Source organism: Rhynchophorus ferrugineus, unplaced genomic scaffold (genome assembly GCF_030347505.1).
Source record: "Rhynchophorus ferrugineus isolate W39M unplaced genomic scaffold, kcgeb_rfMv2 rfM3, whole genome shotgun sequence".
In the NCBI taxonomy this organism is placed as follows: Eukaryota; Metazoa; Arthropoda; class Insecta; order Coleoptera; family Curculionidae; genus Rhynchophorus; species Rhynchophorus ferrugineus.
Genome location: NW_027472582.1, coordinates 27870951 through 27892163, shown reverse-complemented (window position 1 = coordinate 27892163; position 21213 = coordinate 27870951). Strand labels below are relative to the sequence as shown.

General features: G+C 30.9%; 1 long non-coding RNA gene across 2 annotated transcripts; it reads left to right on the top strand.

Annotated features, from left to right (window-relative positions):
• Positions 1-424: 424 nt before the first annotated feature.
• On the top strand, positions 425-17969 carry LOC143192608 (uncharacterized). Of its 2 annotated transcripts, none has more exons than XR_013004832.1 (3): positions 425-555; positions 617-710; positions 7477-17969. It is a non-coding gene; the product is annotated as an uncharacterized LOC143192608 (long non-coding RNA). The 2 variants fall into 2 exon arrangements; XR_013004833.1 differs by having other exon boundaries at positions 440-555; positions 612-710.
• The last annotated feature ends 3244 nt before the right edge of the window (positions 17970-21213 follow it).

Here is a 21213-nt window from a genome sequence, read left to right as displayed (position 1 = left end):
CTGTTAATAATATTCATTAATAAAAAATAACATCGCATGATTCTGATAAAGGAATCGTACAAAAAATAACAGAAAATTTTCAAATTATGATTTACAGATTTTCACAATCCTTTATTAATTTGTGTGTCACTTTTTGTGTTTTTGTAATTTTGTGTTTAATTAAGTTAGGGAACATTAATAATTCTTTGTTGTTTTTTTGTGTTAAATTAAATTTAAAATAACTTTTTTAGACATCTCAAGCCATCTAGTTCTGAAATGTGCATTTTATCGTGAAGAATACTGGAAGCCTGAATATCTGGATCAGCGCGGTTAAATCAGATCGGTTAAAAAGTGTCGTAGATAACTAGATAATATTATCGTAGATAATATTGGTAGATATATAATCGTCATCGTAAGATAACTGAATGAAGATTTAATAATAGTGTGATAATCTTCTAGTCTTATTTCCTCTCGAACTCCTTGAAGTCCCATTTGTATAATTTTTTAAAGGCTTTTCCGACAATTGATAGTCTTATTTCTCGATGATTTTTACTGTATTCTTTTTCCAATATTAAAGTAATAATATATTCTTAAATATAAATTTATTTGCTTCTATAGTAGTTTCTTACTAGTTTAGGTACCAATCAGTTGTATTTCCAATATTCAGCCAACCAAATGTAAGTTAAATTGAAGTCAGCTAAGGATTTGTAAGAAACAGGAAACAAATATAGGTGCGTAAAAAATGCTTTTATTTATTTGGAATATAACAAGCCATTTATTCAAAAAGCACTTTTGGCAGCAATAAAGAAGTAATGTATAAAACTTTGTAATTTTTTGATAAAATATATTTTTAGGATTTTACAGTTATAACGTGTCACCATTTTCTTTATTAATACATTATCAATAGATATAAATCAGTGTCAGTTAAAATAAAAGCGTATATAAAAAAATACACATAGTAAGTCATGATCACCATGAGCTGGATGAACATCTCACACTAGATAATATATATATATATATATATATATATATATATATATATATATATATATATATATATATCAATTTGTCCTTATAAAATGTTATTATTATGACGCCCTTTGTAGTTGAGAATAATCGATTATTTCCATTATGCAAAACGTTAAAAATTGATAAATAATAAGCTTTATTTTAGGTCATTTTTTATTTAATTATTTTATAGTTATAATTGTTACTAGTTGCACAAGTTGCGTTAATAATCATATTTTTCCTGTGACTAATGCCTAAGTATCAGATAATGAATTCTATTGAAACATAACCGCGATATATACTATCATATATTAATAATTTTAAAGACGATTAATCATAAATCATACTTTTGTATTTTCATTTATCAACTGATAGCTAACATCACAACAAATAACTTTTAATTATGTATTGTTATTGTCTTTATGGTATATTAAAAGAGTCATTATATATTTCATTAAACTTATTATATCCCTAGACTGCTACGGACATTTTGGACAAAGGATTATTTTTGAAAAATTAATAGTCGATACAAGATTATCTCAGGTCACAACTACTGTTATATACTATATCAGATATTTTTTTTCTTCATGCATTTTACTGTAGTCAATATTTCTAATGAATCTGATTGATCTAATTTAAAAATTGGCGGTACGTTCTAAATTGTCCAAAATTTCAACAATGAATCAAATAAATTCATATCCCCTATCAAATCTTATATAATAATTCAAACATAAAAATTGAATTTATAAAGAAATATATATTGCATGTTATTCTTTTTTCATTTATTGGACCAGAAAATTGTCTTTCCATGTTAAATCCTTCTTTTTTAAAAATGTTCCGACTGTGTTTGACAAAGGATCAATAAAAAGATTTTTCATCACAACAATGCTTGACCTCACACATTCTTCGTAACACATATTTTTTGGTTTTTTATTGGTCTGAGCTTCATAAAAGTTTGTCAAAGTCACTTGGATCAGTTTTTTCACCAAAGCTTCCAAAACAATATAACTAAAATAATGGTTTGTTAAAAATTTGTTTATCTAATATTAGCAATAATTGTGAGAATGTGTTACTTTAATAAGATATAAAATTTTGGAAGTATATTAGTTATATTTTGATTAACGTTTGTAGACCAAAGTCTTATACATAGTGATGAAACGATGCAGAAAATCCATTTTGTTTTATTGGTAACATGCAGAGCCAATAGGATTAGATATTGATAATTTAAGTTATAGACAAATAACTTATTAATATATTTGGCAATAAAATCGATCCAACATCTAATTTATTGGTGTCTTTAAAAGTTTTTTTTTTGAATCTAGGGTTTCTACGCCAATAATCTATTTAACAGTTAACATTATTATATACTCTTATCAATTTTTAAGAGTCAGTTAACCAATATGCTCTTGTGGGGCAGCCAAATTCATTGATTACTCATTTCGCTATCAATGTCACATCATTTGTGAAACCTTCTAAAATTTTTAATTTCAATCTATTTCTAATTACCAGCAGTAATTCCATGTAAAAGTTTATCGATAATAAAAAAATTAATTTGTGCATGCCATTAGACATGTCCTGCTGTTGCGATAGTCGCGGGTTCGAATCCTTCTGGGGCTTGGATGAACTTTATGTTTGTGATTGTAATTTTGAAAGTCTTTATAGGTAACAGTAAAACATCCGACAAGGAATAAGCATCTGAGTCACACCAGTAACCACGCTGGGTGAGACCGGATGTCTTCTGGGTTGTTTTCCAAGTTGTTCACTGTCGAGTCGGTAGGCTTAATACCGAAGACCATGGTTCGCAGCCCACGTTAAAGTGTATGTCCAGTATAGGGAAACCCTCGTTGGCGTAAAGGAGACTTTTGAATCAACATTCACATGTTGCTCTTCCCGACAACATTAATTTGTTAATTAATATTGTAATGTTTAAAAAAGAAAAACAACTGTAAGTTAAGTAAAACTCATGTATTTTAAATTTGTACAGACTGTATTGACAATAACCTTACTAAGCATTACTACTATATATAGTACTTATCCTTTGTTATTAAGTTCTATACGTCTTATTTTAAGTACGTAAAACTATTTTTTTTAAATTGTTCTCCTTTCCAAATGATCGCATGGTGTGTTATATACTTAATGGAGAACAAATTTTATAATTTTCCTTTATCATTAGTTATAATGAAGAAATTGGTTAATATAAATCGCTGTAAAAATATTCTTTAACGGTATTTTTTCTGTGTCGAATCGTACGTCAATCCGGACAATGAGAAACGAGTAAATTAATTCTGACAAATTGGCAGTTAATTTTAACGAAAACATCCATTTATTATTATTATGGTACATAAAAACAAATGTCGATATTTAGTTAGGGACCTAGGCAATCGTGATATGCTTTTTTCTAAAGCAAATTGTTTTTATTAATGTTAGCGATGAAAGGATATCGAATGAGTTACGTATGTACTGTCTTAAATAAAATTTATAATACACATACGTTACAATGTAAAAAACTAGTTATTATATTATATAAATATATAAATAATAAAATCAGTTGAAAAGTCCCCGGTCTACCCCAATAAAACACATTTTTTTGGCAAAATTATTTTTTTTATTCAACATAAATCAATTCAAGGGTGATATACTGATTATAGCGACCGTTCAACTTTTCAATACCATTTTTGTAGTACGATTTGTCCTCTGCTTCCAAATAGTCCTCAGTTTCGGCGATCACGTATTCATTCGAAGAAAATTTCTTCCCAGCGAGCATTCTTTTGAGATCTGAGAACAGGTAATAGTCACTGGGGTCCAGATCTGGAGAATACGATGGATGAGGAAGCAACTCAAAGCCCAATTCATGGATATAGTCGTTGTCGCTGTTGTTGGTCCTTCCTTTTTCCACACATCTATACACACCCACTTTTTCCACACGTCCACCACATCTTAGCATACCAATCTTCAATGGTTGAATTTCCTGAGACAGTGTCCGGAAACTCGGCATCAAGCCAAGTTTTTGCTTCAACTGTATTTTTTCCCTTCAAAAGGCAATATTTTATCCACACGCGAAATTCCTTTTTATTCATTTTTTTTCACAATAACAAAAGTAGCTTCACTCAAGATGTAATTCTATAATTCACAAACTAATAATCCGACAGCGGTCAAGTTTATACACGCATCTTTTGAAGGTTAGGGCTAACTAAAAAACATATTTATTTAATTCTAGTAGCGCCATCTATGTGTCACTCCGGGGAGTTTTCGATTGACCTGTTAGATCGAACATGAAACAGTTTTGAAATATTTTCCGAAATTAATCTTGATGAACCACGGAAAACTGAATTACACTCGGCTGTCATGTGCGTTACAGATCGTAGTCAAACCTTGACGAAGCTTCATGAAGGGCTATTGATACCAAGAGAGGCAGTGTTCATGTGTTTATTATTAAGCATTATAAGTTGTTCTAAGTTGGCCAATCCATTTACTCAACTCTCTACTATTAACAGCTAACGGGCCTGAAACAGCAATAAGAAAACATCTTGAATAAACATATCGGAAAATTATATAAACTATAAAGCTAGTCCAGGTACATCGTTAGCGATTTGGCAGAAGTTGGGGGAGATCGTTTGACTACCATTAGCTCGAATGCTACCAAACTATTTTAATAGTGTAAAGCTGAATTTAAATAAATGAGATTTGCAAAAATCACCCAACACTATCAAAACTTCTATAATGACTGGCTACAGTGTACTCAAGATATTATTGATTAATGTCTCGAATATGTTATATATGGAAAAACAGAAACTGATTTTTCGCAAACCTATTATTTATATTCAAATCAAAGTAGATGATGAAAAAGTTAGCATGATGTTAATTAAAACTATTCTTTTTATTTCAATAATTTCCTAAATATATATGTCTCTAGAACATATTACATTATCTAGTTTCAATGAATTTCTGTAAAAAAATGTTAACCGTAAATTTACAATATCGAATATAAAATCCAAAATATACATGCCCTCAAAATAACTGCCTTCTCTTGAACGAATTAAGCCATTAAACTTGTCTTAACGCTTGTCTTGTATGTTGTTTTTCGTGAGGCTGTACCCCGTTCATCTTGATTATTTTCGAAGAAAGCACCTCATTTATTCAAAATAAGAACACGAAAAAACGTTTCAGCAAAAGATTAAAATCAGCACCGTGCAAGTTGTTATTAGCTCGTTTAAAAATAATATATTAAAATTGATGTTGTCTCGTTAATAAAAAGAGTACCTTAACCGATGTATCGATGCCGACTACACATATACGGTCTATGGACTAAAAACTAATATAGTTTTAATTAAAGTATATTTTTAATTAAAAATTAATCCCGATGATTAAATCTCATATTACTAAAAATAGTCACAGCTTCACAAAAAACCTGGTAAATTAACATTTTCCAATTTCTTTTCACATATAACCCATCAACTACTAAAAAGATAATTTTTGATTATATTCTTTCTGCATATGTTTGTTTTAACGACTCTGTTATTACATGAAGATTCTGTTTTTATACTAAAACATATTATCTTAAGAATAACACAAATATATTTTTTTTCTTAATTTAGTGTAGTTAATTAACTATTTTGTTATATATCGGCAAATTTTCACATCGACGTACGTACATCTAAGTACAATCAATCAGACATTGTGTTACACCTCATGTAATACTGTATTATAGTTATTTGTTGGTTGCAGGGACCCGTGTGAAAATTGTTGCCAACTTACTCGGCGTCTTTCAGAAAACCCTCTTGCAACTTGTACTTCGGAGAAAAAACGAGCCATCATCTTTCATATTAGTGTATTACTATTCCGCTCATCCGCAGTGGTGCTGCTCTTAATGAGAAATATACTATTTTAATTAGTGTTAATTAGTTTAACAGTCGATAGTCTCAAAACAATCGATAGTCAAAAAGCTAGTGACTGAAAATAGTAATTACTGTTTTCAGTTAAATGCACGGTTCGACTGTTTTTTTCAATTCGTGATGTCACACGGAGAACCCTTTCCTGCATAAATTGTGAGAGGGAAAAGAACAGAAATAATTGCTTGGGGCAGTTAATTTTATATGTCTTTATATTTTTCAATGGTGGTATAAACGAGACGGATATGTACATATTCCTTCACGTACTAAGTTTAAAAAAGAAAAGGAAAAAAGTCATTGCTGAATACTATTAGGATGCATTTCCATATTGCCTGCTGCAAATGTTTTATACTAAATAATAAATGATTATATTACATCAACAGATTAATTGAGAAATAATGTAAAAGTAAAATTAGCAAAAATACCATCTGACCATACTATTTTCCTACCTCTATTCGTGTAATCGGCCATATGTGGCATCAGGGCACATTTCACTGAAATAATAGCTAGAAATGGCGAAAATACACCTAGAGAAATATAAATAATAGAGAAAATAGATAGACCACAAAAAAAACTACCAAATTGTCTATATAAATTATTTTAGATAGAAGCAATTGAAATAAATGAAACAGTTTTTTTGATTGTTCGTGTAACATTTGTATATATATATATATATATATATATATATATATATATATATATATATATATATTATTGGCGACAATAGGGAATAAGCAACCAGAAAACTGGAACACGCAAGTAATAATATAAATACGTGGACCCAGACATAGAGAATAAAAATCAACCCGAGTAAATTTGTTGCTATACTAATAAATATAAATAATATCATAATCCTATATATTAACAATGCTTGTCATACTTTAGCATGAATTTTGGTGCAAAAAAAATTAATTTAATTAAAATATATTGTTATTCGGAGGCAAATCTATAATCAGTTCGAAGATAGTAAGTTGCTGTTGTAAATGCAAATGTGGACTTATGGAATTCTTATGAAAAGACTTAGGGGAAACTTATGAAAATATTCTGCGAGAAGTAATATAAACATAATACAAGTATTTAAAAAATAAGGTCCTGTGAAGTATTGTGGATATACCTAGATACTATGGAAACAATTACTTACACTTACACCGAGACTATCGAATTCCAACTATCTGTTATAAGGAAAATTAAGAGATTCCCAACAAAACATGAGGAAAGACCCCACTTCCATGTTAACGCTGAAGTGCCGTTCTTGAATACCACTTAACCAGGACGCAGACTCAAGTGAATTGTATTAATGAGAAAAAACTAACTGTTGTACTACCAACTTGTTGTTTATTGTTTTATTATTTATTGGTTACTAAGTGAAAGCCAATGGATATTTTTAGATAATTATCTAGTTTTAAGGCACTATAATGGAAAATTAAATTAGAATTAGTTATTAATATATAATAATTAATCCTTGACAAAGACTAGTAATAATATATCAATTAAAAAAATAATTTAAAGATATATTTTGAAACTATAAAACTAGTTGTTTATTTTTGTAATATCCAAAATATTAAACTTTACGTTTTCCTTTAATTTTTTTTTATTTCAGTCTTCTTTTTACCAACGAGGGTTTATCTGAACTGGACCTACAGTTTAACGTGGGCTCCGGACCACGGTCCTCGACATTAAGCCTACCGACCGGCCAGCGATCAATTTAGAGACCGTCTTAGAAGACCAAGGTCCAACCTTCCAAGGTCTTACCCAGGCTGGTTACTGGCGTGACTGGAATGGTTATTCCTTGTCGGATTTTCCATTGCTACCTAAAGCAGGATTCCAAAGCATGCCTCAGCAGGAGTCGAACTCGCGACTCTCACAACAGTAAAAGGACGTGCTGTGACGTTGACCACTGCGCCAACGAAGCAACCAAATTTACGTTTTGCTACTAATAAAACTATTCATAAATTTTCTTTTAATAGTCCTTAGGTAATCTAGAGTCTGACAAGCCCGGAACTTGTAACAGACCTAACCTACCAGTAACAATAAATAATTTATTACGAAAAAAGCACATGGGAATCGGTACAAAAAATCGTGTGACCGAAAATTTTCATTGCATTCTCACGCCTGTCATCGTTTAGTTTAAACTTTTGCATGTGAAACGTTCGATTAGGTACCACAAACGATTTAATTATACCTTTGAAAAAGCATGCGTTATAAAATTCGAAACAAAAAACCTGAACAATATTTTATTTTGTGGCTGATAATTAATGCCTGCCAGGTAACAAATTGAATATTACCTGAAGACCTTTAACATTTTTATATCTCTATTGACCGACGACCCTCCTTCCAATAGCTAAAAACACACTAATTAATTATAATTTATCATAATTACAGGCCATAAATCTTAATTTGATTCAGGCATCAGGCGAAACATGATCATATATAAAATCTGACACTATCATGTGTATTCGTAAATACACCCTTTTACTATAAGTTTTTGTCTAGTTTATATTTTACCAATTATTGAAGAAACCCGAAGTTAATATAAATATTTTAATTAATTATTGATATAAGTTCGTTAATAAATGCAATGTTGTTTATTTGGAATGAAATAAGTCGATTTTTATAACAAAATGCTAACCTTTTGTAATAAAACGATAAATAAATGTTATTAGAAATGGTTTGTCTATTTTAAAAGTGGCAATTTTCGGTGATAATTATATGAATGACTCGGATAGCCGATAGAGAACGATGATGAAGAACAGAAAATATATAATTGTAGGAAAAAGTATTTTCGCTATTTCCAAAGCGAATTTATTTATATAAACTAATTAATGATATTTGTGCGTTTTGACTGATCCATCTGGAACATCTATAATTAATCACTTTAGAGCTTTAGAGATGTCAGTTAAAAACATATTTCTACATTTCTTTTTCGAACTTGTACCGTTGTAGCATAATAGGTACTCGGTGCAAGATCCGGGCTATATCGTGGATGCATCAAAACTACCCGGCCAATAGTTCTCAATTTTTGCGATGTAACCCAGCGTTGTCGTGATGTAAGGACAATGCCTTTCCTAGTGAGCGATTTTTGGTCTTTTTAAAAATGTATTACTTCAAACGCATACTTATGGGGGCTTTGCGGGCTTGGACCTCCATGATATTTTTCGCAAATAATTTTTCTACCCGATCTACATTTCATCACCAATAAGCAAAGGGAGCAAAATGTCTCAATTTTGCCACTTTTAGTATTTTATTCGTAAGTAAAAAATAATTCTAATAATTAACTGGCTATTTCCAGAGCTATGTTTCGAGATGAAATATGTGGGTTTACCGCGATATATTCAAGGATTTCACTGTTTTTTTCAGGCGATGGTAATCTTGCCACTGAAATTTATGAAACGAAAATGACAAAAAAAATCCCGCACTGCGTTCTCTAAAGCATTCATCACGATAAAAAGCTTACAGCATATTTTCGATAAATGTGAGTAATAAAAGCAAAACATGACAAAATTATCTTTTGGAAACTTCATTTTCAAGACGCAATAACTCCCGATAGCTGCTTTTCAAACTCGCTGTAATATAGCTTCATATAATATGTAGAGATATAAGATATTAAAATAATTTATTAGGAAAAACCGAAACTACTTTTCCAAGATTTAAAAAAAATATTATAAGCACTTAAAAATATATTGAATACTGTTATATTTGTATAAGTTTTGCTGTATTTTAATTAATATTTCTAAAAAACACGTCACTTCTGTATTGATATTGCAGGACATGTTTACGTTATGAAGGAGCCACTTGTTTTCTACAACAACATATGGCTACCTGAAATGTTTTATTTGAAAAAGCAAAATAATAGTAACATCTAAATTGACTACATGAATAAGTAAAGAAAGTATCCATATACCACATACCTCCATAAATTTTATAAATTATTAATTTTGGAATTCTATGTAATTAGGCGTGTTTTATCAATGTAAATGCTTTATTAAGAATTTTTTAGATTTGAATATACTAACAAGATTGCCGAAGTGTTTCAGATATCTTCGAAAGACCATGTGATTTTAAGTGAATTAAACATGCATTTAATGGATAAGTAGATTTAACAGCATGCTGGTACCATTTCAAATATATAAATACGACAACCGATGAAGTAAGTAATCCAACATTATCATGTTGCAAGATTAGTTTGTAGTATTTCAGCGTTTTAAAAGCCTTTTTTTCTGTCAGTGCTCGAGTAAAACATTTCCATCTACAATTAAGAGCGATATTTCAAAAGAATTTTACTTCCATCTTCTAATTTCCTACTTCTTAAAAATTTTATGTGGTGAGCAATTTTTATCAGATTTGTCAGAATAAGTAAGAGTATGAATTCTATACCAACGAAATTAGTATATACACATTTTGGACCATATAAGTTATGAAATGTGAAGCTTATATATTTTATATATGACAGGTGAATTGAAAAGTCCCCGGCCTACCATAGTAAAATAAGATTTTTTGGCAAAATTAGATTTTTTATTCAACATACATTCAACATTCAACTTTTCGGTACCATTTTTGTAGTACGATTTGCCCTTTGCTTCAAAATAAGCCTCAGCATTATTTTGATATCTGAGAACAGAAAATAGTCGCAGGGGGCCAGATCTGGAGAATTATTACTTTATTATTATTACAGTGGATGAGAAAGCAAATCGAAGCCCAATTCATGGACTTTTGACAGAGTGCATTGTCTTCGTGAAGCAGTACTTCCTTTTTCTTCAAATGCGGCCGTTTTTCGGCGATTTCGTCCTTCAAACGGTCCAATAATGCTATTTAATAGTCGCTGTAGATGGTCCTTCTTTTTCAAGGTAGTCAATGAAATTTATTCCCCATAACCTTGCCAGCCGACTGTTGCGTTTTCCCATGCTTTGGAGCAGGTTCATCGTGTGCAGTCCACTCGGATGACTGTTGATTGGACTGACTTCGGAGTGAAATAATAGAGCCATGCTTCTTCTATTATCACATATCACCGCAAAAACTCGGGTTTATTACACTTGATAATCTTCAAACACTGCATCGAATCATTAACTCGCCGTTGTTTTTGGTCAAAAGTGAGCTAGCGCAGCACCCACATTACACAGAGCTTTCTCATACTCAAATATTCGTGAATGATATGATGTACACGTTTAGTTGATAGCTTTACAGTTTCTGTTATTTTATTCAGTTTCAATCTTCGGTCATTCCAAATCATTTTGTGGATTTTTTAAATTTTTTCGTCGGTAACAACCTCTTTCTGTCTCAAACCGTCCACTGCGTTCACCGTTTTCGGTGCTCATTTCACCACATCTAAATTTAGCATACCAATCCTTGATGGTTGATTTTCCTGGGGCAGGGTCTGAGAACTCGGCATCAAGCCAAGTTTTTCTTTCAACTTTTTTTCCCCTTCAAAAAGCAATATTTAATCAACACGTGAATTCCTTTTTATCCATTTTTTCACAATAACAAAAGTTGCTTCACTCAAAATGCTATATTTACAAACGAATGATCAGACAGCTGTCATATTTATGCACGCATCTTTTTATGGTTAAGTCCAACTAAAAAACATATGGATTTAGTTCTAGTAGCGCCATCTATATGTCAGGCCGAGGACTTTTCAATTGACCTGTTAATCGTAGAACATTTGTTTTGCATTGTTCGGTTGTAAATAGTGGTTTAAATAGTAAATAATTCTTTAGCAAATTAATATAGCCCTATATTTGCACCCGATGAGTCTAACCATTTGAAGAAATATATTCCAAATTTGTATTTTGATGTTATCCGTTTTTTATCCGTGACAAGGATTCCGATTTAGTCTATTCAATACAAATAAATATACCCATAACTGAGCTCATTTATACAAATAAGCATATTTGCTGATAATAGCAGCAAATATAATTGGTTTAATTTAATGAATAATATAATTCCTGTATTATTATTAAAAACCATTATTGCAGGTATAATTAATAATTATTAATAGTATATACGCGCTTATTATGCAATTTAAAAACGTTTGGTTGTTTATCCTTAATCGCTATATGACTGTATTGTATTATGTTGTTAAATTTATATGCCTAAGTAAATGCAGATCTAATTTAAAGATTAATAACAGTAAGAAATGAAAGTATAATTGATTTAAATAGTTTAAAACTAGATTTACGACAATTGCATTTGGTATACCTACTGCATCTCGCATCTTAAAGAAACAGGTTACGCATGAGGTATATATATTTAGTTATCAGGTTCGAAAACGTCAATATTAAGCTGATATGACCGGCACATTTTAACTTCGAGTACGAGCAAATTAATCGTATCGGCTATTATTAAACGCGTGTCGTGATTGTAATATAATACGGAAAACTGATAAATAAATTACCGGCAAAATGTATTTCCATCTAGGAAGAAACACGTGCGCACTAAATTAATTTATTATATTTACGGCTTATGCGGTGTTTTTACAACAACATTGAATAATGATGCGATGTTTATTTATAAGATGTTTAAGATGCCTACACTTCGTCCGTTCTTTGAACTTCCCTTCCCGTATTTAATGCGGACGAAATGAAATGGTTTGGAAATAACAGGCCGTGATATATACAGGGTGATTTATAGGCATATTTCATTTTGTTCAAATGAGTGAAGTTTTGTTTGGAGTAGGGATGCCGAAAAAATTTCGATGTATAGACATATGGATAATTTTGGCCGATATTTATTCACCGATACATCGACATTTTTGTAAGCCGATATTTTTCGATATATTTAAAATAAATTAAATATATTTCTTAAACGTTATAAAAAACCACTTAGTTATTTTAATAAACGTTTTAAATATAATAAATAATTTATTATAAATAAAACACTTAATTTTATTACTTACACTTATTTTATTTAAATAGTCTATCCAAAACACGTGATGTGAGTGAATCCACGTGATATCAAATGGTGACGTCAAAACATCGCATTGTTGCAGCATCAACTCTGAGTTTTAGTAGATTTTGATTTTGATATATAAGAAAACTCTAATCTAAAACAATGAAACAAAAATGTTATCTAATATAGTTTATTCGAACATTATAGTACATCCAATACATATATTGCCGAAGAACTTTAAATTACAATTAATTATACGCCTATGCCCAATTATGCATAGGTTAGAGTTGTTTTGTTATATTTACATTGAACTATTTTCTACACTAGTTTAGGTAGAGTTCTAGATGCTCCCTTTTATATAGAGGTATCCCCCGAAGGCCTAATCCACCTAATTAACAATTTTAAATCGAGCAAAATATGTTATTTTCATTAGGGAGTTCTTGTTTCATTCGATGCTATGTTTCCTTGTAAAGTCATTTTGATATTACTGTATTTCTCTTTAGTTTGTTCTGTTACTTTATTGATAAAACTAGATTAAATGGCTGCATTCTCCTTAATGCACTTACGATATCTGCAAAACAGTTAGTATTATTTCTCTCCTCATACATTTTAACCAAACGTTCATGTATATTCTGAACAACAACACACATGCACATAAAGCTTTCGCACTCTATAATACAGTTTCCTACAGTAAAAGTGTATTAATACACTGTCGACATGTCTATTGTAATAATTCTATGCAATACCCCATATCAACTTAATTCTGTGGTCGAAACGTTCAGCAATGTGAACTAATATGTATCTTTCCTCAGGCTTATTTCTAAAACGTAAATTACATAAAATGCAGTTAAATATTTCATTCATATTACCGAGTAACAATTTGAAATAATTAATTTTTTAACATGGCTTCCTCAAAATTTATTTTATATACTTTAAGCTATTTTAATTGCAGCCCTGTTGATGTACTTGTTGGAATCTTCTCCACTAGTGTACTATGATATGGTGTCCATAACAATATCTAATGGTTCCTTCAAGTTCTTTAAAAGTTTATTTTCAAATCACTGCCAAAACAAATTATGGTTCATTTCTCCATGGTAGTCACCCTTGAACTTAGGGGAAAATACCACAAATTCCGCACCAGGAATAAAACCATTCCCTTTTCCAGCATAAAAATCGATATGACTGCAATGAATTATTAATAAATGTTACGACTAACAGAGCCTAATCGATAGTTATTTCAACTTTGACCCTTTGCCATCCACTTTGGTTCTCTTTACAATATTGTTATTATCATGTTGCCATGAGTGGCCCGACGTACCATTCTGAAAAATCGATAATTTATTGATGACGTGAGTTCACTGCTGTTATGAATAGATTATATATTGTAACATAATATCGATATTGTTTATTTCCGATATATCGATATTTTTTAAAATATCGATTTATAGAAAAATCCTTATTTTTCTTAGTGGCTGGCATCCCTAGTTGGTGGATATCTTGCAAAGAATAACAAAGGAGAATAGAGCAGTTATGGGTTAATATAAGTTTAATTTTTGTTTTACTATTTACTTTTAAATGTTTTCTGGAGGCAGTTGCAAAATATTATAAATTTCGTTCGAATAAGAACGAAACCACATTTGGCCAAAAGAAACAGAAAATACTTTCGGGCAATATTGTTCAAAATTGAACTGTTAATTTACCAATTTTAGGATATTCAAATATTCGATCTGTTGGCTAGTTCTTTCCATGGAATTGTAATGACTATTATAAAGTGACACGGGATTGTATGCATATTCTATTAACTCTAGTTATTGTGTTTGAATACAACTCTCGATTTCTGATGTATACATCTGTAAAGTCAACATAGGTAAATAATACCAGATTAAAATAAATAATGACCAAGTGTCGCTAAACCAACTTTAACCAAGTCATTTAGTTTTTAAACAACGTTATTTTTACGAAAGAATTGAAAACTAGTTGAAATATTTTAGAATTTACACAACCGCTAAGAAGAAATAACATTTTATATAGCATGTCATTTAGTTTTATTGTTATATTTATGATTTTACAAACTTGATTAATCCATTAAATACCATCAAAATCGAGCCACGTGAAGTAATGAGGTTAGAAGGGTGAAGTAAAGGAGTAGTAGGGAGATGTAGAAGTGAAGTAATGAAGCCAGTAAAGGGCCTTGCTATGCACATGGTATGGTATGCACTTCCCGAAGGTTTATATTATATCTACCCTTAGTTTTTAATAAATATATATCGAAGGGACTGTACTTAATTACATCTTTCATAGATCTATACCCCGCTATTTATTCGAAAGATCAAAAAGTTATCGGCTTACATATCAGGCTATGCATCAGCTTAATATCACGCGAGGGAAAAACGAAAGTGCGAATATACTGTTTTTCTGTTTAATAGAAATCGCCATCGTTGAGTAGAGATAAGCAATTGGTAATAATATCAGTAACAGTTAAATTTCAGGGCAACAAACTTCCAGCTGATAAATTTAGTCTAGCGATATTTTTGAAGGCAGAAAATCTATCGATAGTTGAGGGCTTAAGTATAGAGTTAGATAATCACCATTATCATGCCTAAGGTTATTTTATTGGACACAAATAGTCAAGAATAATATTTATTTAATTGTGATACTTCACGTATCAGTAATATGGACAAGATTGATGGATTTTCATGAGAAGATATTGCATAATATATTTCCTCAATTGAATTGTTTTTAACAGAATTTAAATATGTTAAAAATCAGGATAAATGTACTCATAGGTTTTAAAGAGTTTACAGAGAAATACAATCTGAATATGAATCAGTCCTATCTTAGTTTTAGGTGTAATAATGTTTATTTATTAATACTGTTTGTATTAAATTCACCCAACTACACTACATAAGATCAAATTATTTGATTCTTTTGAAAGGGTGGCAGATTTTGATGATATCCAAGAACTGAAATTCTTCGATAATGACATGAGAATAGAGTCTCTCATATCTTCTGCGATTATCTTCATTTTCTGAGTGATAGTCGGTATTTGCAAATCTCCGTGTAAGTAATCAGCCTTGTAGTATCTGCATGCACCTACAATTCTTTTCTTGACTTCGTATTTATTGTTATTGGTGCTTGTGCGGTCTAATGAAACTACACATGTACAGATTTGGTTTGATTAATATTTATTTTGCATGTCCAATTATTTATACGTCACTTGCCTGTTGTAATTTTCGTGTGGCTCCTTCACTATTATCTCCAACAGCAGGAATCGCAGTATCATTAAAAAAGTTTGCCTTCTTGATATTTTATAGAATAGGAAAATAATTGCGGCAAATATATTTACCGGTATTACACCTGCTTTGGCTTATTTTTATTTTAGATACTTTCACTTGTTGATCTCTAAACATTCTGGCTCTAGTATAAGATTTTAATAGTTCAGTTTGTTGTTTTGGTAAAATTTTATCTCGTTTGTCAGCAAGGCCGTTATACTATTATATATCGAATAATTGGTACGTGCTACACTTAAGCTAGCTCAAGTGATAGCATCACTTTTGTAACAAATGAGACAGATTTTCACTTCGCAATGTTAGATCTTTGTAAGCTGTTCATTTGATGTTTACGTAAATTGATATTTCGTAAATTGATGACGGCAAAGTTATCACATAGGGCACATCACTCTGCTAAGTGACTTTACTACTGAGTGTAGTATGTTTATGGTGGTAATTGTAATTGTCTATAGGCAATAGTATAAAATCCATCTCATCATACTAGTAATCAGACTGGTAAAACAGAATGTCTTCTAGGAAAGCCTCAAAGAAAGAGAGCCCACATTAAATAGTAGCTCCAAATTAATTACAAATAAAATATATGTTATAAAATTAATTATTAAGAACTACATTATAACTAGCTCAAGTGCATTATACATCTTTAACCTGAAATTTATATGTGTTAACAATTTATATCGTCAAGTAACTTTATATTATTATTGTTATAAATAAATATGTTTCATTAAATAAATCTAAAAATAAGTTCAATTAATCACATATTGACTTAGGGTTAATAATTATTGACATGGTTTTCCTAATAGAGATAACTATCAATTTCACAATGTAATGTTTACCCGTTTATGACGGAAATAAATTGTCACGGTATGGTGCCTTGCCAGACCAAAAATTACTCCTTGATATTGTTTCGCAACATAAAATCCTATTATAGATAAGAAAAACTGCGTTTGAAAGGATAAAATCGAAGTAAATACAAATATTGTTGTATAGTTCAAGTTTATAAAAATCTATTCAATTAGGCTGTCAAGCTCGTATATAATGTGCAGCAATTTTGCAATCATGTGTTAGTTTCAATAGTGTCTTATTAGATAAAATTATATGCATGTAGCGTTAATAAATCACCAATAATATATTATAATAGTGTAGTATTAAATAATATATAATGGGAAAAAGTAATTTCGTATTTTTTTGATGTTTTTAAGCGAACATGTGTGGTCTAGCTATGTTGTAATGCAAGACAAAGTCTTTCTAATTCTAATCTAATTTTTTTAATGGCTTACTTCATTTGCTGTAATCATTGACAATTCAACAAGTCAGTTGACAATGATAGCCGAGTAAGTTGATTTCAATCCCATCAAACATTTAATATCACATCCGTTGATGTTAATGCTGGTTATGCAAATATTCGTGTAACTTTTTCGTATAACAATTTCGTGTAACAATCTATCACTATTACTTTGCACATTATTGTCGTACATGAACCACCTTCCTTTCCTTTAACTATTTGCTTAAAAAAGATGCCCAATTTCGTTTGATTCCAGAAGTGGTCCACAAATGAAAAACTCACTAGTATTAGCATTCTTTTGGTATCTAGTCTTATAAAAATGATTAAAAAAATGTTTGGGGTCGGTTATGAATTTCGCAGCGATGTCAATATAAGAAATATCGATGTACCTTCATGTTTTTAAAAGCATTTCATGGATGTATTCAACGATTGGAGTAAAAACGGGTAGTCGAACTCTAACCCTCGTGTTCGCTTAAACACTCATAACTTTAACAATCATACTATATTTTATGAGCCTACGCTATATTTTCCGCTTTGGGAATTAAAAAAGCAAAATATAATGGTAATAAACTTCTGGAATTTCAATTTTATAAGCGCAATTAAATTAATTAAAATCGCTGTCCTTAAATTTTTGTATCTAAAGTGCTAGTTTAACATTATACTATGGCTTCATTAAATAAATATTACTTATTCCTTACTTTAGAGTTCAAAGTTCAAAACGATAATAGAATTTGTTAATAGTTAATAGTATTAATAATCATATATGTTAATAGTTTGTGACGTATCTGTAGATCTTATTGTTAGTGATAAATAACAGTAATTTTAGTGATTCAATTCTAAATGTTTACTCGTTGAAGAGAAAATGTGGCTAATCAGATACTGGCTAGGCAATGGCGACTTTGCTGTAGAAAATTATACGTACTATTTGGTAGTTTAAGTGATAAATAATTTAAATATCCTTATTATATATCTTAACAACACTTAAGCATAATACGACTTTACTCGATCAAAAATAACAATCTGTTCTGAGTACAAAATAACAATTTGTTGATGGTATGGAGTACTATTGAGCACTCTTTAAAGACAGTGAACAGGAATTGTTGAGCAAAACGTCAACAGTCGCAGTATAATTTTTATCCCCTAGTATAAAGTACAGTAAAGTATGAAGTTGTAATGTTTAATGTAGTTGAATTTATATGGAAAATAACGGCACTATTTTCCATCTCCAAAGAACGATGCATAAACTGGGGCTATTCACGTTCAACCCATTTTTTGGAATCTTCATAAGTGCTGCTCAGATGCAGAGGTCACGCCTCATGTGTTGGAATAATTAGTAACCAGAGGGAGTAAGCTCCAGAAAATATGGCAGGTAGCACTTTTCATTTTAAAGTTTTTTACCGGTTTTGCTGAAGAATAACATTGTTATGTTCATTTATTTTGGCCGTTTTTCAGGCAGTGTTCAACTCAAACCTACCAATTGTAGTCGAGAGCGATCTCTATTGATAGCTTCGTTATATTTTAGCTGCTTATGGTATACTAGACCAAGTTGAATACAGAGCATTAGCGCCTAGCTATGCATATTCGGCCTTGTCGCTGATGGTCATGCATAACCAGTTGGTCCCCACAATTTTTTACGCATTGTATTATTGTAATGGTATTGCTTTTCATTGCCAGTAGCAATACTTTGCAACAATTTTTTTCGATTTTTCCATCAAATTATCATCCAGTAATACCTTCAAATCCTAGCATTGTGGTTGTCCAAAACGCGGTTTGTTTTCGGCGTCAAGATAACCACTTCGAAATCAGTATCCACATGTTGAAATCGATGAGATATTCTTGCCGTAAGCTTCACATAACATTCAATGATCTTCAGTCGCCTTTCTTTTCAAATTCAAGTAAAAATTTGGAACTTCCTTCAAATGCTATTTACTGCATACAAATTCAAACATTTTCAATGCACTAAAAATTGTTTTGTTTACACTTCGACGAAATGGCATATACTAAAATGTGAAGCCTGTGAGCCTTCAATATTAAGTTGGTTACAATTGCACTCGATTGGATTTAATACAAAGTAACACAATCTGCTGTAAGACCTTTAAATATTATTAAAAAAAAATTATTATCAGTTTAATTGAGAAGTTCGCGGCCTGACATATAGATGGCACTACTAGAATTAAATCCATATGTTTTTAGTTAGCCTAGCACTGAAAAGATGCATGTATAAGTATATTTGAGAGCTATCGGATCATTAATTTGTGAATTATTTTGAGTGAAGCAACTTTTGTTGAAAATATGGATAAAAAGGAATTTGTTGGTAAAACATTGCTTTTTGAAGGGAAAAATACAGTTGAAGCAAAAACATGGCTTAATGCCGAGTTTCCGGGCACTGCCCCAGGAAAATCAATCATCAAGGATTGGTATGCCAAGTTTAGACGTGGTGAAATGAGCACCGAAGACGGTCAACGCAGTGGACGCCCAAAAGATGTTGTTAACGACGAAAACATTAAAAAATCCACAAAATGATTTTGAATGACCGTAAAATAAAATTGAATGAAATATCAGACACTCTAAATATATCAATTATATGTGTACATCATTCACGAATATTTAGGTATGAGAAAGCTCTGTGCAAGGTGGAGCCTGCGAGGGCTCACTTTGCAATCACAACCAAAAACAACGACAAGTTGGTGATTCGGAAGAGTGTTGGGAAATGATCAAACGTAATAAACCCAAGTTTATACGTCGATATGTGACAATAGATGAAACATGGCTCCATCATTTCACTCCAAATTCCAATCGACAGCCATCCGACTGGACTGCACACGATGAACCCACTACAAAGCGTGGGAAAACGCAACAGTTGGCTGGCAAGGTTATGGCGTCTGTATTTTGGGACGCACATGGAATAATTCTCATTGATTACCATGAAAAAGGAAGGACTGTCAACAGCGACTATTAGATAGCGTTATTGGACCGTTTGAAGGACGAAATCGCTAAAATGCGGCCGCATTTGAAGAAAAGGAAAGAGCTGCTTCACCAAGACGATGCACCATGACACAAGTCAGTGAAAAGGATGGAAAAAACCCATAATTTGGGCTTCAAATTGCTTCCTCATGCACTATATTTTCCAGATCTGCCTCCAGCGACTATTTCCTGTTCTCAAAAGAAGACTCGCTGGGAAGAAATTTTCGTCGAATGAAGAGGTAATCGACGAAACTGAGGCCTGTTTTGAAGCAAAGGTCAAATCGTACTACAAAAATGGTATCGAAAAGTTGGAGGGTCGCTATAATTAGTGCATCACGCTTGAAGGGAATTATGTTGTTATTTATGTTGAATAAAAAAAACTAATTTTGACAAAAAATATGTTTTATTGACCTGTTACTATAATAACTAGATTAATTAGCAATAGATTATAGGAAAAATATTAACGTATAACAACACATACTGTAAATAATTGGGTTCAATGATGAAATTGTATAATGTCTGATTTAACATTCATATTTTATTTAGCAACAAGTTATTATTGTATTATATGTTCTTTAATCACATTCACATAAGACACATTTAATCATGAGATATCTCAATGAAAATAAATATACATTTGGAACAAAAATTATTATTTACTAAATTAAAATTAAAGTTACTTTTACATCCACTGAATACCGGCCGATTTCTGGATCCTTACTCGCATCGGAGTCAAGTACATATAAATCTACACTACTAACTATCTAGGTTAATTGACGATCCAGATCATAATCAGGAATATATAATCCAGGTCCTATACAAAGTTAGTTTACTTAGTATGACTTGTAATAAAATGATTTTATAGATGAAATCAATAAGTTAAAAAATATTTTAAAACTATTTTACATTTAGCTTTTGA